The sequence below is a fragment of the Nicrophorus vespilloides genome, unplaced genomic scaffold (assembly GCF_001412225.1).
Source record: "Nicrophorus vespilloides isolate i.1.1-1 unplaced genomic scaffold, Nicve_v1.0, whole genome shotgun sequence".
Lineage (NCBI taxonomy): Eukaryota > Metazoa > Arthropoda > Insecta > Coleoptera > Silphidae > Nicrophorus > Nicrophorus vespilloides.
In genome coordinates, this window is record NW_017100099.1 from 373,253 (window position 1) to 397,829 (window position 24,577).

Genomic DNA, 24,577 nt, shown 5'->3' on the forward strand with positions numbered 1-24,577 from the left:
ATTCTTATTTCCCACAATAAAAACAAACTTATTTTAATATAGAAAGTTGCTGTAATCCAGATATTGTCCGATGCTTAACATTTAATAATAAAAGTTTTGTCATCGTTAGTCGCAGATTTCATAAAAAAAAATGAAACACATTGAATTTCTATTATTAAATATTTGTATTCTATTATTAAATATTTCTAATTGAAGTGAAGTTTTGTCCAATTATTATTATTGATGCGATTAAACTAGGAACAATTATTATTTTCTATCAGATAAGTGTTGAATGCTTTCGAGTGGAAACTGTTGAAAAATAACATAATTAGTATATACAGTCGGCGTTCAGTTGACAAATTATTGTATGTTATTGAAATAGTAAATTCGCATATAAATTCATGCATTTATATGTACGTACAAGACTTTCATACTAACGTACATTTTGCTGTCCTGCACAAACAAATTCATGACAGATGTCAAATATACAATATGGAGAACCAACTGATGCAATTGTACTTTTTTACGGATTTGTACTTTAATTCGATGTAAATAATGTACGTTACATCAAAATGATGAACGTTAAGCGACTGCAGACTGTATATACGGGAAGTTGAAATCTTGGAGAAAATAGGTATAGTTTATAAGAAAATGTATATTGTTTACGATTATCATACTCGCCTGGAAAACACATTTGCACACAAAGTTTACGTTCTTTTAATTATCATCGTTCCAACAGATTTGCTGCACGTCCAACGAGGTCAACGATTCAAAAGTTGCCCCTTGCTTTCCCGGGCTCGCTTCTACAGCAGCGATCGATCAAAGTCATCCGTTTCCTGGAACAAACGAAAAAGAAAGAAAAAAAAACAAATTAATATGATGATTTTCATCGTGTCTTCGTTAGGTAACGCTGCAATGACCTTTGTTGGATTGCGTGCGACAGAGTTCTTTGGAGGCGCGCGTGTATTTGGAAAGAAAACATATTGTGCCTTCGATGTGTATAATCTTGTAATGGTGTGTTCATCAATTTCCAACATATTTTTGCTGGCTTACTGACATGCACTTAATATTAGACCCCTCGACCGGGTATGTATTAGTATTGAGCCAATATTCATTTGGCTGCATTCCAAAGAGACGGACGGTGGCAAATTCCCATGCAAAAATCTACGCACGCAAACCGAGGAAATGGGGCAGACGGATATTTCGATAAACCAAAAGAACATTCACTTACTAAAATCTCGTTCATGAATTGAATTACCCTATTTTTCTGACCCAAAGTTATATATTTTTACGTAAAGAAATTGATTTATAATTGATGTACGTCCAAGAATATAGTAATTAGTACACAGCATAAAACTTAAATTGAATTATATTTAAAGCAAAATTAGATTTTACATCATACATATTCTTTTCATATAAGAATTAAATCAAAGTAATTTATGAGTCTGATCATAAGACGTACTTTTTTACATTAAAACAAAATCGTGAATTGTGGTGTATCTTATGGTTTTTTATAAAATAATCTTATTTTTTCTAAAAATTGTCTCATAAGTTTGGGGTGCGTTTTATAATGAAGAACATTGAGTATTTAATTAATAATTAAGCAATTGAACTACACTCTAAGCAAGTGGCAAATACTTCATAATACATAATCGTCTTGAAAACGAAAATAATCGAGGTTAAATAAAAAGTGGATCATCCTGAAGTTATAATTCATTCTTTTCATTATTTCATGAAGTCAGCTAATTGTGTCCGAATTACAAAGTGCTTTTGCATCATTAATTACGTCAAAAGGGTGGTAAGGAAATTGCGCTTTGCTCAATTTATTTCCAGTCACCTTTTCTCGTAGAACTCTTGACATTCACGGATGATTGATGCGAACTGCAACACCTTTATTTTAGTGGTCGTGTCGTGTTTTTCGATTACTGGACAAATCGATTCCCTTCCCTTCCCTTTCCGTTCCGTTTCAACTAAATACATTTGTCCGGTGTTTCGTCGACATTGCGCAAAGGCAACATAATAATTATACTTCGGTTATTCTCTTATTCATTTTGATGCGATGCATCAACATTACAATGGAAGAATTGCGTATAGCAATTTGTAATTTCCATTGGTAATTTCAATATATAATTATGTACGATTACGATAATCAGATATCATCGTATTCATTATATTAAATAGTTGTTGGGTTATACGACACTTTGTGAGTGTAGATTCCCTAACCTTTTCATTATTTCTTAAAACCAGAGAAAGTAAGAAAATGGTACAAAATAAGAGAGAAACAATATACCATGCATTTTTTATATTTATGTGAGATTTTATGTGGTATATCAATATTTCATTATTTGGTGGCAAATGAAAGTCTCACACGTAAATTTGTTTTTATTCTTACTTTTTTTTATATAAAAACTTTTAACTACTCGCGCACTGAAATTTCTATGAACTACTCGCGCGGTGTATTTTATACACCACATGTATTACTGCCGCCAGACAAGGTGCTTACATGTTTGTATTACGACAGAAAAAAACTTTTTCAAGTTAACTAATGCTTTTTTATTAGATTCATAACAATTTGTAATACATTAATATAATAACTTCTGTATAATAATTGTCGTCATTGCGCTCTATATAAGCGTAAGTAAAGATATCAGCAACATTGCAGAGCAAGAATAAAATACATAAAAACAACTTATTTGAGACGCAGTCAACACAATATAGCACTGGCATTTAGTAAACACTTTGGGCATAGGTTACGTTAAGTGTCATAAATGGAGGAAAGAAAATATTGATGTGATATCATTTCTTAGAAAATTGGTGTACTTTTTACACCGGCGCGAGTAGTTAAAGGTTAATACATAGAACATCAATAAATCCAAAAAATATATTTTCTTATACAGTAATGTCAAGCTTCAATCAAAGTAGATTCAGTATAATAAGTTTCAAAAATTTCAAAACAAACTAAATTATAATTGACAATTAATACACATTCTTTTTTTCGTATATTATTATGTGTGGTTTTAAAGTACTTGATTAGTTCCGTTTCAAATTGTACGGTATACAACACACAATGTTGATGCAAGGGCATAAATATTTAAAAGACTTTATGAACATTTTATTTCACATTTTTTCTTATTTAAATATACATAAAATACATGATAAAATATAAAAGATTAAATTTAAAAAAAAATACTTCTCTTATTAATTAGTTATTAATATTTAGTAGATAATATAAGTATTCTACTCAGACTTAATGTAATTAAAAGTATAAATAATGTCAATTACACATAATTTATACTTTTAATTACAATAATTGTATAAATCAAAGGTGTCATTATAAATTATATTATAATTTGTAATAGACTATTAAGATAGAAGGAAAATCTGGAGAATCTGAGTCAAATTGCATGTTCTTAAATTAATAAATCAACGAATTCTCTTAAAAAAAGTTGAACTACGTCTTATCAAAAAGTACACTAATATTACAAAATTATTCGAGAAAAAAAATATATTCATGAGACACGACACGCTGCTTAGATTGTCCGACGTTTAGCCAATAAACATGAGTATAATTGGCACTGCTGATAAATGAACTCTACCGCAATTATGCACGTGTCTGTAATAATATTGCATAATGCCTTGGAGTAGGGGGGATGTGGAACGGCGTGGAAATTTTATGCGGAACAATGCATTTGTTTTAGGAGAGATTAATTAGGAAACTGTTTTTGTGCCAGAGCATACAATAATAGCACGTATAAATATTATTTTCTCAATGTTAAAATTCCTCGAAGAAATGGCATTCGATAGAGGAGATCGATAATGGACATCAGTTTATTTGCGAATATCCTTCAAATGTCCTCTACATAAAATTCGCCAAATAGAATTAATTATTCATAACTTCAGAGCACTGAACAATTTAGAAGTTTTCGTAAAGCAAATCTTTCAATTGAAAACTTATGAATTTTACCAATTAATAAACTTTATATTATAAATACCATAAGACATTTCGTTTTTCCAAAAAGCTAAATTAAACTAATACAAATACGCCTTTTTGTACTTTTTTGTGTCTTCGTTCGCACTAACGTACTTGACGTTCAAACGAACGTACATTTTACCATCGTATCACAGCATTACTTCTTTTATATTTACACCAAAGGCGATAATCAAATCACACTCATACAGATTAATAACAAAATATGAAATTTAAATTGCCTCAAAACGTAAAGATAATATAGGTGAAGCTAAAATTAAAGACCAAGGTTATTTCCAACGGCGAATTTGATATTGCGAATGCAAGGAAATTACTGGAAGTTGAACCGTAATACGGAGGAAACTTTCTTTGCAAACGAGAATCCTAAATTCCATATCCATCAAGGCAACTCTGGCAAGTTTTTATCCCTTTTTTTTTCTATTGCCTGTCGTAAAATTCAGAGAGCGGAGAGCTGGTTCGTTAACAGTCCATATATTTTCATGCTACTTTGGACTATACAGAGTAAAACCCTCTTCAAATATACGTAATTGCCGATAAAAGCACATAAATCTAAACACGTTTTCAGCAAAAAACAAGTATGTTGTTTTATTCGTTCGATGGACCATTTGGTAAATAAACAATTTACACTCGTTCAGAAATATCACTAAGGGTTTTTTGTTTTATAAGAAATAAATTAAATAGAAATATTAAATATTGGGTAATTTTTATAATTAGTTCTCGCTAATTAATTTATAGAATATTTATATACTTTAGCTAATTAGTCTACAAATTACTTAGTTATTACATAAAATAATGTCATTATACAATATAAAGTATTAACTAAAGATTATAAAAATATCAAGTGTTAGTGGACTCATTTACATTACATGTCACTACTAACTAATTTTAATTATTTGGATTGTAATTTATTTCTTTAGATTTAGAAAATTCAATTAGTTAATGAAAATTTTTCATTACACACTTTCCACCAATTGCAATCGTTATTATATGGAATAACTAGGTAAAGCGTTTCTCAACTTTTTGCCTCTTGATCCAAAATACTCGTTTGCGTCCCAAGTACTGCGTCCCAATTGTTTATAGAATATTTTTGCGCACTTTGACACTATGTGACAGCTGTCATTTTTTGACCAATTCCAAATGTAAAGTTTGGGTCACGATTCAAAGATTGAGAAATGCTGTTCGAAAGTAATAATTAGTTATTTCATATAATTGATGATAAATATTAGTTAGAAGCAAATATAGATAATTAAAAATAAATGTGTCATAATGTCATAATTTAATCAATACAGTTTATCATGTACAATAAATAGAACTTAAATAAATAATACAAAATATTGAAACAATATAAAGAAATAATAACAAAAAAAAAATAAGTGTTGATGTGCGCGCTTCTTATGAGAGAAAGAATGATGGTACTAGCGTACTGGATTGTCGTACCAGATAGTGCATTTACAGATTCGAACAGTTAAAACAGTGTAAACGCGCTTCTGGCACGCAGCCCAGGACTGTTTCAAAACAAATTTGAATAATCTGACTCTACGGAAAGAAAGAGTGCGACAGACAGAGAGAGCGAACGGAAATCTGGTGAATAGAGATGATGAGCGAGAGAACGAGATGATGAGCGAGCAGTTTTTCAACCATTGTTTTTCTCTCACCCAGAGAAACACCTACAAATATCAATACCAAATGAGAATTGAAATTAAATTAACAGTAATTAACAGCCATAAGCACAATCTAATTTCAGGATTTTGATTCATTCAAAGGAGAATACTAAATTGAAAAACTATCAACTTATTAAAAATACAGCAATTCCTCGTATATTCCGGGTAATAGGTTTCTGCTACATCCCGAACTCTTAGAAACCGGACTATAGAGAACCATTGATCAAAGCCGGAATATACGAGGTATTGAATACTTTCAACAGTGTAAAAAAAAAAGAATGATTCTTATCCTGAAATCGATTTACTCAAGCTCATGCATTAAAAGTCATATTAATTAAGCTATTTTACTCAAAAAACAATGTTTTTTTAAATTTTTCGTACCATAAGTTGCACCTTTTACTTTAAAAAATAATGACTTATTATTAATTAGTGGTACGTATTATAGTCCGAAAAATAGGTAAATAGTATTGAAATTCGTGCAATGGTTATTATGAAAAAATATATTTAATCACGTTTTTCTTTGAAATTTGTCCAAATGAAATATTGAAAATAATAATTGTAAAGAAAATGAACTTCAAATGAAGACAAATTCAATATCTCTTGGGACGATTAAGGAATAAATCGTGGTTAGAAAAAAAGGCAATCTATATAAACGGAATTTACTTCGTAAATTGAATTGGATCGGCCTTGGAGGCAATTTCCATTAATTAACTGATTAACAGAGGAGCACGGATAATTCGCAGATTGAGTCTAATTACCAATGTTCTTTGAAGCGTTCGCGCAATGCTCGCAACGCCAAAAAAAAAAGAACAAACGATAAAAATAAATATAAATGGAATGAAATGAAATGCTTACATAATTGCTTTTTGCAACGAGATTAACAATGAGTCATTTTCGTTGAGTTACAAAATAAAAAATAATCGCCGGTTCCAGTTCGTTTCTATCGATACCGATGATGTAACGATCTCCAATTCAATTTATTCGATTTTTTCGTTAGTGCAGGAAATAGGTGTAGATTTGAGTATTTTGCGACACAACCAATATAGCCGCGCGGCCCAGATATTATTGCATGACATTGAATCGTCATTGGACATATAAAGAACATTATATTAGCAGAAAGAAAAAAGTATACTCAAATTTACGTTTCGTTGTAAATGGATGAATATAATTGGGTTATTAGATGTAAAAAAAAAGTAAGAAACAAACCAACACAGTTGTTAATAATTATAAGATTAAAATAAATAGTTGATAATGGCACAGGAGGCACTGCAGAGAACGGCACTGGATTATTGGTATTAGAGTTCTTTCTTATACAACCACTGTTGTCCACTAGGTGTATTGTTTTTTGTCTTTTGGATGAGGTATCTTGATGGTCTCCTCTGATTTGGTTTAGTGCTAAACGAACACGTCGTATGTTGGTTGTACGGTTTAGATTGGACTGATGGTGCGACAGTTCGGAACAGCTGAGCAGGACGAGCTGCTCTCTAAATAACACTCTGCATTATGCAAGAGATCGCGCGCGGCGGAGGAGAGAGTTCGGTGCGGTCTGGCAGAGCAGGCTAATGCCAAACGTACCAATTCGAAATGTGCAAGGCCACAAATAGGTATTTTGCACCGTCCAATTTAGATCAGAATCTGGTTAAGTGGGCCAAAAGCACATAATTCTTCTTCCCGCTACCGCTCTTATTCTTATACTCATCTTCGTCATCTTACTTCGTTCGTCCATTGTTTTTACCATCTTTTCTCTCCTTTTCTTGTTTTGCGTATTGTTGGAGGCGCGGGGAGGGTATTCGCGTCGTGTCCCAAATTGCCCAGGTGTTTGCTTTGATGGACAACCTCATCTGGTACAATGTCTCATCGGGATCGCACGGTGTGCCATGATGCATGCACACGTACATACAAACACACACACACGACATACAGCGGATACGTAGATATTGCTTTGAGTCACAGCGCGCCGGAATACCTGTCTTTCTCTCATCCACCCCCGGACCAGCTGAAAACGTCTAATTTTAACGCAAATCCCATTCTAGTGCCGAATCCTTTATATAACGCATACTATTTTTACGTGCATTTCCATTATTTCACACAATATTCCCATCTCCCGCATACTCTGTATTACGTTATTTCTCTCTCTCAACTGTGAATTGCATCCATTTATACTTTCATCTAATTTTATAAACGATATAAACCAAACGCACTTTAAACGTTCAGAACTTAGCACCCAGAACACCATTAGTTAGACAATTGAAATGATTGAAAACATTTCTCTCCATTCTTAGATTCAGTAGAATTGCAATTACAACACAAATTATTATATATTTAAAAATGAGAACAGTTAAAGGTCGTAATTAACACTGCATCTAAAATCGTCAAATTGACGTGTCCATAAATCTAGAAATAAATACAACATTTTTTCATTTACAAGATATTAATATTCTTTTAATATAGATTGTAAATACCGTATTTTTCCGACTATAAGACGCATTTTTTATAAGGTAATTTTTCGCAAAATAAAACAATTCATTATTAAATACATGAAATACGTAATTTGTCCGACAATATATATATTATTATCTGAAAACTATGGTAAAAATATAAATAATTATATAATGTAAACAATCTTTATATCCTTTATAACGTTTCTTTATTAACACTTAGCAATAACATTTTATAGGATTGAATCAGTTTTTCTTAAAATCAAGTTTAATAACTTTTAGCAAATTGCTAGTAATAAGTAATTGTTGAAACTTCTCCAACTCTCATAAATTGTCGATTACATCTAAAGAATATTCAGAATTACAAAACTTGATAAAACAATGAGTTAAGGTTAATTAAGTTAGTTTTGATATGAAAATATTTAAATTGAAAAATACTTTCATATTTTGAAACTAGGTTTTAATTTAGTAGATTTTACAGCACTAAATTTTAGTAAGATATGCAATTATTAAAATCTGCTTTAAATAAAATATAGTTATTAAAAATACTTCTTTCATCAATCACAAATGGCTTTATTAAAAATATTTACATGTAATTCTAAGAAGTATGAAATATACCTGATGTCAAGATAAAAAAATAGATCTTGGGAGTAACAAAATTATTGATTACAAACGTACATGTTTATATTATACTATACTTTGAAAATTCTTGGGATTCTCGAATAATATTATTGTTTTGAACTGTGTACAATAAAACATCTATTTTCGTGTGGTAATAATTTACAACTTTTATTTTGTCATCTTAAAAATAACCTGAAACTTAAATCTACTTGAATACAAAATAACCCTAAAGAGTTGGTCGGGAATAAATTACGAAGCTAGTTGTGAATATATAAAAAACAAACAACTGCAATATATGGTAAAAATAGTGTACTAGATGCATTGAAAATCGAATCCAGTCGAGTTGATAGAATATGCATTTGCAGTTTTTACGTTGCGTAACGACTGACGTCAAGAGGGCGCCGCGACGTCCGTCGTCGTAAGTCGTTGGTTGCGGCGTCGCGTCGCTAGATGACATCGCCGGCACCTGGAGCTGTGGTTGCGGTGAGGAGCTACTGAGATACCACCAGCTGTGTTCACTAGGTAAATGAGAACAGTGGACACAGGGTGGTCCCCAGTTACTCCGATCACCAAAGAGGATGTCTTCCAGGTGCATACTTCACTATTCCATCAACCTGCTATGCAAAATGTTTTAATTATAAAGACACTTACACTACTCACTTTTAAAACAACTTGTATTCACCACTAAAATAAACTATTTCTCACAATCACTTACACTTTTTATTAAAACCGATTTATTAAAAAACATATATTTTATAAGATAAGTTCCAATATTATGTTCAGTTCATAAGTTTGTTAATATTTAAATTGTATATGAAATTCTAATAATGTTGCAAGAATGATCATAACTTCGATCAGTACGGATTCACTATAATCTGGTTTGAAAATATCAAATCAAGTCTCTTGCATAATAATTAATTAAAGTATGCAATAACATTAATATTATATAAATTAAGTAACAAAAAACGGAATTTAATGAAATATCCAATTATTATAAAGAATATTGACAGTAACATCTATATCTTGTGGGACATCTTCTGACTTTATTTCGTAAAAACGAAACTAACAGTAATAAAAATATTCTATGGAAATTAAATTTTAATCTTGTAGATGCAGTTAGCACAGGCTTTATTTTAATTTTCATCTAATAAGATTAAAAAAAAAATAAGCGTGTAATTTGATTATCCATAGATACGTTAACGTAAATAGTAATTAGAAACGGGTACTGCTAGTTCCTAATTAACTCGGAGCTTTTTTTAATTAGAAAATAAAACGGGGCCGAGACGCGATGCAAACTAGCTTTAATCGCGGTCAATTTGCTATAGCTTCGAACACCAAAAAAAGTTCGTCTAAGGAATATAGCGTAAATTGAATATATACTTGCTCCCGCTCGGAGCCTCCGCATAATAATTTTAATTGCATTCCATAATTGAATCCATACTTCTCAAAACTCGTTCCGAATCATTACTAAACGCGATCTCCTCCACTTATGGTTCTCACATCTGATTTACTTTCATGTTTTAATCTTTAATAATTACTGTATTTAAATAAGTTTTTTTTATTGTAAATATACGTGACAAGGGTCAAATGTATGCAATAATAAATTGTTTCAGTTTTTTTTATAAAAGCAATTTTTCAGTGCTGTAAAAATGTTGATATGACCCAAAACCCAACAAATACATTTACAATGTAATAAATTGAAATGATGAATGGACGCGTCCGAGGCGTGGCATGATAATAAACGACGTTCGATTCTGCCCAATTCCATCGAAATTTTATGGACTCACGTAATAATGGTTAAATAACAAAAAAAGAAGGTAAACCACCCACGGAAAATAGTGCATCATCTTCTTTTCCTGTCCTCACAGTCATTCTTATATGTTGGAAAATAGAGAGAAAAATAAAGAAACTTAGGAAACAATAAAAATAGTCCAAACGGAAAACAGCAAGAAACTAGGACTGTTCATCCAGAACACGTCTAGACTGCGGCCGTCAAAAGGAAATAATTAAAATAAAATAAACTGCTGTTGCCGTTTCATTTTTGTAATATGCATTCTGCGAAAGCCATAATATTTCTATAGCCATGCCATACCGAATTTATCGAGCGGTGGCAATAAAAACAAAGGGGAAAGCATATATATATATATAAATAAAAAGAACAACAGACGTATTTACTGCGCGTAAAGCAAAGGTAGACATAACAGAAAAAGTGTATTATTTAATCACGCTTTTGAGGCGCAGTCAAATAATTCCTTTTGTTTTTTTTTTCCCAAACGCTTCACGTTTTTCCCCCTTGAAATCTGCATCCAGTTTTAAAACGTTTAAATTACTGGGACGACCACGAACACGTTTCCATAATGTAAATTTAATGAAGCTCGTGTACAGTTTTGCATCGAGCTCTCTTCTCTTCGTTGCATTCGTAAAACAGGCAATTTAACATATCAATTCCGACAATGTAAAGTTCACTACGGCTTACGCATATATTTGTTTGCGCAAAGCAAATAAATAACTTACATCGCCTTCATCTCTCGGATAATAGTCACTTGAATACTTGATCTTTACATTAATATTGCAATTATTCTAATATCATATATAATGTACATTTAAGCATTGATTTTATCTTCAATTCATCACATATAATACAGTCAACGCTCACTTAATGTATATACTTTTGGCGTATTTCGATAATACGTACAAGATTATTTATGATACACTAACACAGTTAATGTACAATGTTCTACGAACTAGTCGTTGGTGCATTCATATTATGTATGTGGCTTCTGTAGTCAAATTAAACCGTTACTTTTTAAACTAGTTTCAGGAAAAAAGAAATAACATCAAACATTTTGAGTACGTTTGTGCGAATAAAATGTGGATTTTTCTTGAAATAAACGTTCTTTTATTCTAATACTCGTTCTAGAAATAAAAAATAACATCAAACTGTGCAATCGTGTGAATGTCTTGTACGTACGTGCATTCTTCTGTAGTCAAATTGAACAGTTCAATTTCTCTAAAAGTTGTTGTAGGAAAAAAATAAATAACATCAAACTGAGCGTTCGTGTGTATATTGAGTACGCTCGTACAAACAAAGAGTTGCGTGATATACGAAAAGTATGCTCTTCTAAAACTTATTATAAGAAAAGTAGAAATAACACCGTGCTAACAGTGTTTCTCAATCCACAGGTGCAATTCAAAAATGAACTGGTCCAGAGTTTAACCATATAGCGTATATATTACATAGGGGCATAAGAAAGGCTTAGGTGTGGCCATGAAAAAGAGAGTTGGGGAAACACTGATCTAGTACGTTCGTGCGAACAAAGAGATGCATATGTATCCCCAAAAAGTATAAGGTTTGTGTAGTCAAATTGAACCATTCTGTTTTTCTAAAGAAAAATCAAACTGTTCGTTCGTGTGAATGTCAAGTACGTTCAAGAGAACAAATAGATGCGTGTGAAACAAAAACCGAGTAATGTATGCTATCAAATGTGAATTCACAGTCTAATTAGTTTACATCATTTAGCGTAATATATGTACGTTAACTGAATGCTTACTGTGCCTATTTTAATGATATTAAGATTGAAGATTAAAACATTCATACCTTAGGAAACATTGATTTAAAATATTATCTGTAATATAAATGTTCAAGTATAATTTAATAAGTTAGCCCTTTGGCCAGCCTATTAGTATATAAATTTTTATTGTATATTAAAATTTGTTTATGTATAAATTGTACTTTTTTTTCTCTTCTTATGTATCGATGTTTGGCCAATAAATTATTATTATTATTTAATAAGTTATTTCATAATTTAACATATTCATAGTACATGATATTAAATTTTAAAAAAATGAGCTGTTGAACTGAACTGAAATTCATTACAAGCATTACATAAACATTATAAATCATGAACAAAATCTGGACAGATGTAGTAAAAACGGTACGATTGAATGAAACTAAGTTATATATTTTGTTCATCTATAGATAGACTTGCACTTTGGGAAGCAATCAGGAACTAAAGGGATTTATAACCGCAATTTTCCAAAAGCTTCACTTTAAGTAGTAATCAAACAAATCGATTCCGAGCGAGGCTATTCGAGAAGCTTTTAAAAGTTATCTCTCTCTCACTCTCTACGATTTTATAGTCGTCAATGAAGGAAAGGAACACTATTTTATGGAATGCAAATGCTCCATAAACCGGAAAGCTGTGAAAATATGTTTTATCTCTTGGAACGACTCCCATGAGAGATTACTACTAAGTATTATAAAATATCTCTAATATCACTGTGTATCAAATACAATCTCTATATGTTAAGACGTAGACAATATATTGAATTTTTGTTAACATAAAACTCTTTTTTTTTTGTTTTCATATATTATATTTTTAAACGGATAAAATAATACAGCAATACCTTTCATAGTGCGGTTTGAAAATTTCAAAACAAATTAAATTTTAAGTGAATAAAATAAAATATTAACAAAATATTATACAAAAAATATAGTTTTTTTTTTCTTTAATTCGGTTTTAAACAGACCGGGAAATAGGTTGAACCGATTACCTGTACTAAGCGAGGTATTCTATAATCATAAATTTATGAGTAAATATCAATCCCATTTACGAAAAGAAATAATGTTCGTATTGAGCGGTAAATTCGTGTTGGGAGGTCATGTGCATTGGACACGTTGCACATCGGTAGTCACGTCTTATGCATACATCATTTCAAACGCAACTCTTTGAAAGAATACTGTAATATCTGCTATCCACTGAGACGTAAACTGTCCGCAGCAACAAAAATCGTTCTAACTTTTTGGGACGTTTACAACTACTTTAAACGTCCAAACATATTTTTTTTATATAATATAGTCGAGCAAGTAGTTCTCGTGACACGAGAAGTGATTAAGTTTGCTTTTAATGGTGCTTCGTGACATGCAGCAATTAATCGCGAGATTAGTTGTACTGATTATAATTAATCAAAAACCACTTCCAAAATGCATTTATTCAGATCATATTTTACCCACAGTAATTATGTTTCCTTTTAAACCCAAACTGATTTGAAATTAAATAAAAACTAAATTTACTTACGCCATTTTTCTGGTTTGAATGCTGGCTTTGTCTCAATTCCTTCAGTTCGGAAGTTTCAAATATTCCATACTAGTTACAGGATAGTCTAGCTAGCCCATATTCTAGTTTCAGTTTGAATAGCCTAGTAGGCAAGATGTAATAGTTTCTTGGAGTAGTTCAACTAAGCATCTATTACAAGGTGATGCCATTGTTTCTTTTTAATAGTTGAGATCTGGAACAAGAAATAAAAATAAAATTATTAATATATTTTTTCTATCCTTTTGCATGTTTCTTTTATAAATTCAATACATTTTGTTCACTATTTATTAACTTATTTTATATATCGCTTTGATATGTATCTATTGTAAATATGTATAAAATATAAGTATATATAAGGAAATATTTACTATAATATAATATAAACCTATTTTGTATAGAATGTTAACTGTTAACTTGCATTAAGACTTAATTAGAGAAATAAGTATTAAAACTGTGATTTAATTAAAAAAATCATATCTCAGCAATATTAAATACATTATTTTGCTAAAATAGATATAATTGTGTACCGTTAGAATATGAATGTAGTCAATAATAAAATCAGTTTCCACTGACACTGATGTTGGCTGGATTCGTGCCTCGCTAGAAGAGATTATAATAGTGTACGATTATGCTGACAGCTGATGGCAATAATCGTCTCTAATCGAGAATTAAATTGTGATTCTTATAGGGAACGAAAAATGTAAATACGAATTGTGATTATAAATGCATCCTGCAGTTAAGACGTGATGGGAGAAAAAAAAAGGAAAAACATGTTAGAAATTCTCGATAATTAAAAAAAACGTAAATATAAAATAGTGTTTATTTATATTTATGTAAATAATCACATCCTGTAAGCAGATTCTTGTTATTATTACGATACAGAATATAAGAGACGTAATATTTATATTATTGTATTTCTAGAGTTAATGCGTATGTGATTTCGAAGTCACGAAATCAGAAATTATAAATGACTTATTGCGAAACAAAGAACATTATAAGAATTAGGGGCAATAGGATTTTATTGGGTAATACCAAGAAACGGAGAGAAAGGAAATTGTAAACACTGAAGATTATTATTTTTTTGCTGAATTATCAGACTCGGATAAATAAAATGCTTATTTCCAAGAAAATTAATGACTAATTTATGATATGAATTTATAGCAAAAACTTTTGTAAACAGTAATTTTTATATTGTAATAATTTACTTAGAGATAAAATTAAATTAATTATTTCCATTTATTGGGTAAGAATGTTTAATTTATAAGTATTGTTTTTTTGTAAACTGGCAAATATAAAGTGTCATTTTTTATATTTTTACATATCTGAGTGATGTGGCATATAGCATAATTAGGTTAGGTTGTCATTCTCTCGGCATACGATAAGTTAGGTTAACATATGTTATTTACTTGATATTTTACTATAATTACTGAAAAATTATTATTTAAATTAAAATATTGACATTTTGCATTAATTGGTGTAATTCTAATCTAATATATAATTAGAATTATACTTTACTGGAGTTCTAGCTTCAATATGATTATATACAGAAAATTGTATGATTTATAATGTAATTGGAAGAAAATGACAACAAGAAAAAAATAATATTTTGCAACAAAGAAAAGTTTAAAAACAAAATGTTTCAAGCAATTAGCAGCGATAACATGTATGCAACAATTATGTAATTGTAATACGTGTTTTCCTGTTCCGTGGCAAACAAAAGTGGAATTTAATTCATAGAGGCAATTCAAGGAATTGCGATTCGAAATTAAGCACAACATTCGTACAAACAAAAGATTACTAAAGTAAAAAAAATAAATATTGAAAAACAAAGCATCATTATTAATTGCATTTGCTTGCATTGCGTTTTTTTTTAGAGATAATTTATTGTCAACCTTTCGTGCAAGTAAATGAACAATCGTAAAACTAATTAAAAATAAAACCGAAAAGAAACAATGCGTTACGTGAATTTACTTATTTGATAGTTGTGAGTCATTTGTGCAAATGTTTATCGACGACAACGACGAAAAACTGTTATTATCCAGAACAAAGCGGTAATAAAGATTGCAGCAGGCTACTTACATATGTGAAACGATTGAATCACAAAGGCACCCACGACAAAAGCGATTCGATAGGATTGGACACGACGATTTTCGCACATGCAGAGACGCACACTTACACAAAACAAATGATTTGTTACGCGTCGAAGCGACGATAGCGAAGTGAATTTTCATAATAAATTAACCTTGGATGAGGAGGTTCAAGAAACTTGTCCCCACGTGCGTATATGACTGTGTCTGTTTCCGAGTGTATGTGTGTGTTTGTATTATGCGAGACTATTTGCAAAAAAAAAAAAAATAGGAGGCGGATAGTAATAATAATACACAAACATTAACTAACAAGACTTCAATACTAACTGAGCAGCCTCGAGTCGCATATTTTGGAAGGCGCGCCTCACCCGATTTGCACATCCAAGGACAAATCATAGGAAGCTCGTGGGGGGCTATACCATCAGGATACTTATTTTTTTTTGTATTTTCTTTTCAGCAGATGTTATAAATAGAATGTTTGTATTAGGATCTATTGGACAGGAATCACCTGACATCCGCATTTTTTTTTCGACCCATTATCCAAATGTTTGTCCTGTTTTATAATTACAACATAATCAAAAATATCTGTTCATTTATGCTGCTGCTATATTTTTAAATTTCAAATACTTACTTTAATTAACTACTTTTATTTATACACTACAATATCAAAAATATTGTATTCATTTATGCTCTAATTGTTGGGCAATAGTCCGGGTAATCGGTAAATTTAGTTTGTTTCATATAATATTGTTATGTTAAGCGAGGTATTTCTGTATAAGTACAGGTATCACCCGACTTACGAACTAGTTCCGTTCCAAAGGGTTGTTCTGAAGTCGGATTTGTTCGTAAGTTGGGGGAATTTGAAAAATTTCAAAATATACTTATCTTACCACACTTTATCATGGTTTTTACTTTTATATATTTTAAATTCCGTATTATTGACTGCATAAATTTGATCAAATAGTTTAAAATTAACAAAATACTTACTTACAAATACTTTCAATGTAGAATTATTATGTAATTCACAATTATTTAATAAAAAAACGACAAAAGAAACAAACGCAATAAAACAGATAAAAAAATTTATAACAAGTTAGAGCTTTTAGAAATGTGTTCGAAAGTCCGGGAGTTCGTAAGTCGGGTTCATAAGTCATAGATTACAATTATTTAAATTTTCTATTTTTAATGTAATTTAAGTAGAGTAATGAATACTTCTTAATTAAATAAAAACGATAATGAAATCTATAATGAAAATGCATTTTCTTTTGAAATATATTGTAATTTATGTATTGATATTAATTGGAACTTTTCTTGTTGATACTAATCAATAATATTTAATTCTGAAAACTTTTATAATTGAAAAATCCATTGAACAAATAATATGTAAATCCGACAATGTTTTTAATAAATTTCCGGGCAGATAGCTTAAGCCATAATCGTTTGGTTAAATGTTATTTAGAATTATTGCTTAATTTGTCTATATCGTGTTATATTCAATTTATAATTTGATGGATTTTTGCAAAATTAAATTGTTATTTAATAATAATAGTGGGATAATAATATTCCTGATTTCCCGGACAGCCAAAGGTCGATATTCCTCGGGCCATAGTCTTTTCTAAGGTTCATATTGTATGTTTATTTATATGGAATTGTTGGGTTTGTATACTTTTTCTATATTATATTTGTTTTCGATTTATGTTAAAATCTATGTTAAAACACGATGAGTTTCGTTATTCCTCGACGTTCAATTTTACGATATTATTTTATCTCGATTTTACAATATTGTTTGCTTTTACCTTTCATTATGCATAATTTATGTAAAATTTCTATACAGATAAAACTTTATTATCGACTTCAAAGAAAAATCGTACGTTATTTACAACTCTCATTTGTATTACAATGTAACATGCTATAGCATACAGAGAGACATTTCAATTTTGCTTTATTATACTTTAATAGCTTGTACAGTTTTATCTTCCATTGTGATCAGTATACATAATTGATATCTCGATTGCTTTATTATTTATTAGTAAGTCAAGAACCCACTGAGTTACTTATATTTTAAATAGATTGGATATTTGTTCATCAATGTGAACATTGAGTAAATTTAAGATCGCGGTTAGCATGAAATGGATAATCTTTCCTGGTGGATAGTTACCATCATGATAATTTTGATTTTTATTTATTGGTTGGCTGTCGTCTTGTAGGTTAACTTCAGTAGTATATTGATGCTCTGCGATTCCTTAACACCGTCATTGTCCATCAACTTGGCTGAAGGTCCATATGCTGAACCTCATTCATTTGACTGTCTATCTGTGATGAACGATGGCCCTATTGCAGCAAGCACCGAGAGGGCTCACAAAGGGCCTGGCTTGACCAGGAATTGAACCTGTGACCAGTGGTACGTGGGTTGGGCGAATTAACCATTCGGCCATTAGTCGCCCTTGTTACTATATTTAATGATATTATATGGTCAATAGCCCCTTTTAACAGTTAATTATTATTTTTTAATATGGTTATATAAATATGTCTTATTTGTGTTTATTAATGAATATTTAACTGTTTCAATATTATTATTATTAGTATGTCCATATTATGCAAGAAAATCTTTGAATACGTGAGTTGGAAAATATTTGCTTTTAGTATACCATTATTAAATGCGACCTTTCACCTGGAAACAGTTAAGAAAATATATGGGAGAATTCCTCTCAGAAAGATATAACGTTTATACAAAAAATTAAGTTGTCGTTTCCTATTATATACGTAGTTTAATATAAACATCTTGCTCTTAAAATATGATACCGGTAATGAAAGCTCTCTGCTATCATATAAAGTGCATATGACATCAATTTCGAGGTGAGTTCTTTTGAAGTTTGCTCAGGCTAATTGATATAGTAGGTCGATTCGCTCCAATCCCATCGCAGCAAAGTAAATCCCTTAATCAGAAGCTATTAATACATCAAACAAACTGCCGCCAATCACATTTTCAATACAAAGTCTAAACGGACCGATGGATGCATCATCCATCCATCCCGCTAACTTCCGCCTCAACTTTTATAATTGCATAAATCAAAGAGATTTGCAGCCTCCAACGGACACCGCCCGATCACCCCGCATCGAACATCGTCTACCCTTTCGCTAATAGTATTAAATCATACAATGCTACTGCATTGTTCAACGTAACATCAACCGGATTTATGCAATAGCTCCTGTCTGACAGAGAGATCAACGTATGTCCGAAAGAAGAAGGCAAAAAAGCAGAAAACCGGAATATTTTATGCTTCCATTGTTGAGCCGCTTGCATTTTTAATCCTGTTTTGCGGATTGCTCTCCATTTCTATAGTGTTTTTACCTGCCCTTATTCAATTGTCTGTTTGCAATGTTTGATCATTACTAAGAGGATGAAACTCGAAACTGAATTACACTTGTTACAAAATACCGGACAATAGTTAATCATAAATTATACTAATTAGGATAATTTCAGTTAATTCCAAACTAGTGCTCGTTTCTTAATTAATAAATTAATTCACTCCTAAAATGATTACGTAAAATTTGGAATTTGTGAAATTAAATTTCATTTTCTAAACATATGTTCTTCATTTTAAAGAGAGAATACAATAAGCAATACCTAGCATAGTCCTGCTTCCAACAGTCCTGTTTGAAACAAATTAAATTTAGTTTCAGTTAAGTCTTTTTTTGTTTGCTTACAAATAATCCAGGATAATATACCGAAACTATGCGAACTAAAAATGAAGTTATAAAGAGTTAAATAATAATTTGCGATATAATTTGTTTCAAATATTGTTAAATTAAAGTTACAAGTCGTAAAACTAGAACTCATTTGCCTAAAATTAATTTCCATGAATTAATTTGGTTCAAATATCATTACGTAAAACTGGAAATCGTAAAAAATGGAAACTCGTTTTCTTTGAAATGAATTCTATTTTTTTATACAGTGTAATATTACCATAATATAATTTTTCAAATTTTCAAATACACGAATGAATTAGTTTATAAAATTATTACATGTAGAGGAAAATTACAAGCAAGAAATTCATTCACACTAAAATGAATTATGTTTTTATAAAATGCGTTTATGAATTAATTCGTAAAGCGAGAAAACTTAAATTGATAATTATTTTTTACTAAATATTTAATATATTTAAGCATCAAATAATAGACAAAAATTGTGATAGTTTTGTTATTTCGTTCTGCAGGAATTCGTAAAACGAGAACTTATTTTCTAAATAAAATTCACAAAGAGAGAAGACCCAAATACAATGTCTGCCTAAGAGTATACATGCTATTATCAATTACATTTAAGACAATTACATTTGAAATTGACGTTTAATCTTCGATTAATCAATCGGAAATTCATTTTCAGATATTATCAAATATTCTTTTGTGCGCTTTTTTATGCGGTCCATATCTACCACACAAAAAAAGGTTTTACTGTAATACACGTATACATATTTCATAAAATATTAAAGTTTTATTGGAACATGAAATGACAGCTGTCACCTTGCGTCAAAGCTATGGACTAGTGAAATATTCTTAGGTCTCAGTCGGTTCTTTCCCGATTTTTTAAATATTATAAACAATTGGGTAGAATATACTGTACATCCTGTTATTATTAGCTATATCAGGGATTCTCAAATGTGGGTCACTTAAATTTTATAATGAATCGCGAAATGACAGCTATCACCTTATGTCAAAATACTCTTAGCAATTGGGTCATAATACAACTGAAAATAAATATGGTTAAAAAATGCTAAATAAAAACAGTCAAACATAAATATTATAGAAAAAAAATGCAGAATTTCAAGCAGCGGGTCTATTTAGATATCGAAGCAAGTTCTGCACTTCCGCAGTAACGGAGTTCGTAATAAAAATGGCATGATAAAGGGTGCGACATCCTTTCTGCAATATTTCTCACGATTGTTGTTTATCGGATGTGCTTAGCGCATTACAAGTCCTTTTGTCGGCGTAGTTCAGTTGCTACAAACATAACCGACGCAAGCGAATATCGGTGCGGATCTAAAACTAGAAATCTCACAAAGCCAACAAGCAAAGACGTGGCAAAATTCCGTTGAATTTGATGATGTTGGCTTGCAATTTGTGCGTTACATATTTGTTTATTTGCTATTGCATCATCATCATCATGAACTTACAACACTTTTTTAATAAGAATTCGTCAAGGAGACTTGACCATATTTGGTCGCGTTTAAATTACTATAGTTATTATAGAATATCTCGAAAGATTACCAAATATCATAATTCAGTTAATAGTCCGGATAATCGATTCCGCATTGTTCTAAACCGGACTAATTGAGGACTTTAAAACCGCACAAATAGAAACATGTATAAAGAAAACGATCATTTATGAATAAAAAAAAATTGTGTACAAACTTTTAAGAATTTATTTTAAATACTAAACATCCTGACTTATAAATATACAGTGGAACCTCACATAATACGTGTACACAAGTTTTAAACATGATAAAGTAGACGTGCAATCCGGGACTTCTCTTCTCATCGTCACTCGTTATGCGAGTCATTTTTCTTACAATTCATTTTTCTCGTTAAGCGAGGTGATCATTATGCAAGGTTTCACTCTATATTGTATTTTGTACAAAACTGAATACTTAAAGTACTGTACTTTTGCATTCATTACGAAACAATCCATTTTTAAATTTAATCAACAAAGCAATATCACAATTACCATTTTTCTTTCATTTTACAAAATATTATCAAGTTCTGCTTCCTGGTAATCATATTCAATCAAAATGCATTTGCACGATCTCCATTTACGGTGAATCTTGATTGAATTGAAACAGTTGCGTAATAATCAGTGATCACGTATAAATTAATGTAACTAACTTGAAAGCCTACGAATCGTCATTCGTAAATCGCAGCTGAGCAATTTTGCACACGCACAAAAGTTGATGTTTTCGTGCAGACGGGAAACGGTAGGAGAGAAAAAAATACAATTGAGAATGAGTAGGCACAGTTGCCATGCGTGATTCTCAAAGTGAAGTCCTACAAGAACAATGCGAGTGTGCAATGTTAAATGTAATTGACTATGTCAAGGACTCGAAGCTGGAGCGGCTTTTTGAAACAAAATAATAGAGACCGCAACAAAAATAAAAAAAATAGACACACACATAAAAAATCACCCAAAATTATACGTTACGTAATTACATAGCCTACGTACGGTATTATTTTTGAGGTAATTCATTTGATAATTTCAAAATAATGTTGAGAACAAAAAAAATGCGAGATTAACGGAGTGAATAAAATTATTTTACCAAAATAGGTAATAGGTTTATAAACTATTAAAATTTTTCTATTTCTTCCATTCAAATCTTGATATATTATTTACATTAATTACTAGTTAATATTATAATTAATTAACTAACTTTTTTGATGCAGCATTTTATTTTTTGTTAAGAAGATTTAGTTGTTTTACAGGCAATCATCGAATAACATGATACTAGAGTTACAGACAGTTTCGAATAACACGGTACCTCAATTGCACGTTTTCTTTTAAAGTAAAGTATAGTGTACTGCAATACCTTGCATAGTTCGGTTTCGATCAATCCGGATTCACTATAGTCCGGTCTCTTTTATGCGGTTTATTTTTGTATGTATTTAGTCCTTGAGTAAAATATTCAAGTAACACGGTTTTAAATAGCACGAAAGCGTGTTATTCAAATGTTGACTGTACTTACATAAACTTATTGCGTAGTGAGCAACTTGTATGCATTTATTAAATTCGCACTGCTTATTTATGCAACAAAATAAAATAAAGTGAAATGATCAGAAAAGTAATGACTGTAATAAAGATTTGATCATACTTTGTACGCCAAGATCAATTCAATTTTGAACGACGAAATGATTAAAATGCAGGCAGCAATAATTTTCAGACATTTGCAACGATTCGCAGAGTATTATAATGTGATTTACGACTTCGGATCGAGGCGCAGCAGCAGCAAGCAGAGGCAGCAAAAAGTGGTAGAACTTAATAAAGTAGTAAATCCGGTGAATAATTCCAGACGGATGATTAATCGAGTCGACGAAGATAAATCTTCGAGATATCAATTTCTATTTGCTCTGGATTTCAAAGATCGGGCGATTCTTGTGTGTATATTTCTTCCGTTTTTTTTTGTGTACTCTCCCAATGGGAAGGAGATATCGCGACTCTTCTAGGAAATCAATCCGCGATGTTTCAAGTGGATTCTTGTACGGATCCGACAAGTGGAGACGCATCATTAATCCATAACGGTATTTAATTATCTTGGTAAAAGGGAAGATTTATTATATATATTATAAAATGGGTGGAACTGAAAGGGTATATATTTGTTCGACATTAAGTCGTGAAACTTTAGATCTGAAGAATTGTTGGATGGATGGATTGGAAGAAGCGCGAATCCTTGAGGAGATTGTCTTGGTTATAGCGGACACGTCTTTCTCTTTCAAGTCGGTCGACCAAGAGGCCAACTCTCCCCATGTACATCCATACAAACGCAGCAGACATATACATACATAGCTATACACACTTACACTCTAGCTGACCTTGACTGAATGGTACGGTCTCGCGAGTTATATAACTCGCGGTCTCGGCCGTCCGTCACGCTTGTTGGTAAATAGTGGACAAGCACTGCCAGGTACAATAAACGCACACAATGTATGCATAAATAAATAAATATCATACGTACACGTCCTGCAGTGCAACATTTTATCATTACTCTTCCTTTTATTATTTGAAGCCATCATAATATGCACGTATTAACCATAAAGCTCAGAAAAAAAAATGGATGGAGCTGAGCATTATCCAGTCAAAAGCGTGTTCGGACTAAATTGGCATGCCTCAAAGAACCATCCACAAGTGCACAGGGTCAAGTAGATGATAGTTTCTATGTTGATCCGAGGAATGTTAAAGATCTTGTCTTCACTAGAATATTTAAATTACTACCATAAAAATAAATCTACAGAATTAATTAAATGTATAACATAATTAGGACATGAAATTTAGAAAAAAAAACAATTATTTTACATAATTTGGTCTGTTTAGATCAGATTAACATTAATATTTTCATTTTCAAATTTAGTCTAAATTGAATATATGAAAATGCAATAGGGAATAAAATTAACCTAGAAAGGTCATATGGAATTAACTTTATACTTAACTTAAAATTAAATTTAGAAAACTTCATTTTAATTAGACAAAAGCCTTAGATATTCATTGATGTTTCATGATAAAGTAAATCATAGGAAAATGAGGAACTCCAAATGAAAACAGTATACCAAATTATGTTCTAAAACAGTAAAAGTTCCTTGAAACAACTATTAATATTTCATTATGTAACTAAGCCAAATTATCTAAAGTGAACAACTGTTAATAACATTTCAAACAATAATATATTTAGATTCAACATTGAGGCGACTAATAGCCGAATAATTAAGTGGCCGTACCCACGAGCTAGTGGGCGCAGGTTCAAATCCTGGTCAAGCAAGGCCCTTTGTGAGCCCTCTCGGTGCTTGCATCAATAGGACCATCGTTCATCACAAATGGTCAGTGAAATGAATGAGCTCAGCAAATAGACCTTCAGCCTGCAAGACGACAGCAAACCAACAAATTTAAAAAAAAATCAAAATCTTCATAATGGTAACTATTCACCGGGAAAGATTATCTACCTAATGTCAA

General features: G+C 30.9%; 1 protein-coding gene across 9 annotated transcripts in view; it reads right to left on the reverse strand.

Moving 5' to 3' along the window:
* Nucleotides 1-232: 232 nt before the first annotated feature.
* The window catches only part of LOC108567921, an 88,834-nt gene continuing 64,489 nt past the window's right edge, over nt 233-24,577 (reverse strand). For 3 of the 9 annotated variants that reach the window (XR_001891273.1, XR_001891266.1, XR_001891274.1), the window contains 2 exons: nt 13,766-13,976; nt 233-815 (listed from right to left, as the gene is read on the reverse strand). The gene's annotated coding sequence lies outside the window, so the exon portion shown is untranslated. Of the gene's footprint in view, nt 816-4,691; nt 5,635-6,105; nt 7,625-13,765; nt 13,977-24,577 lie in introns of those variants that run through there. The other 6 variants (XR_001891267.1, XR_001891268.1, XR_001891271.1 and 3 more) reach the window with 4 other exon arrangements.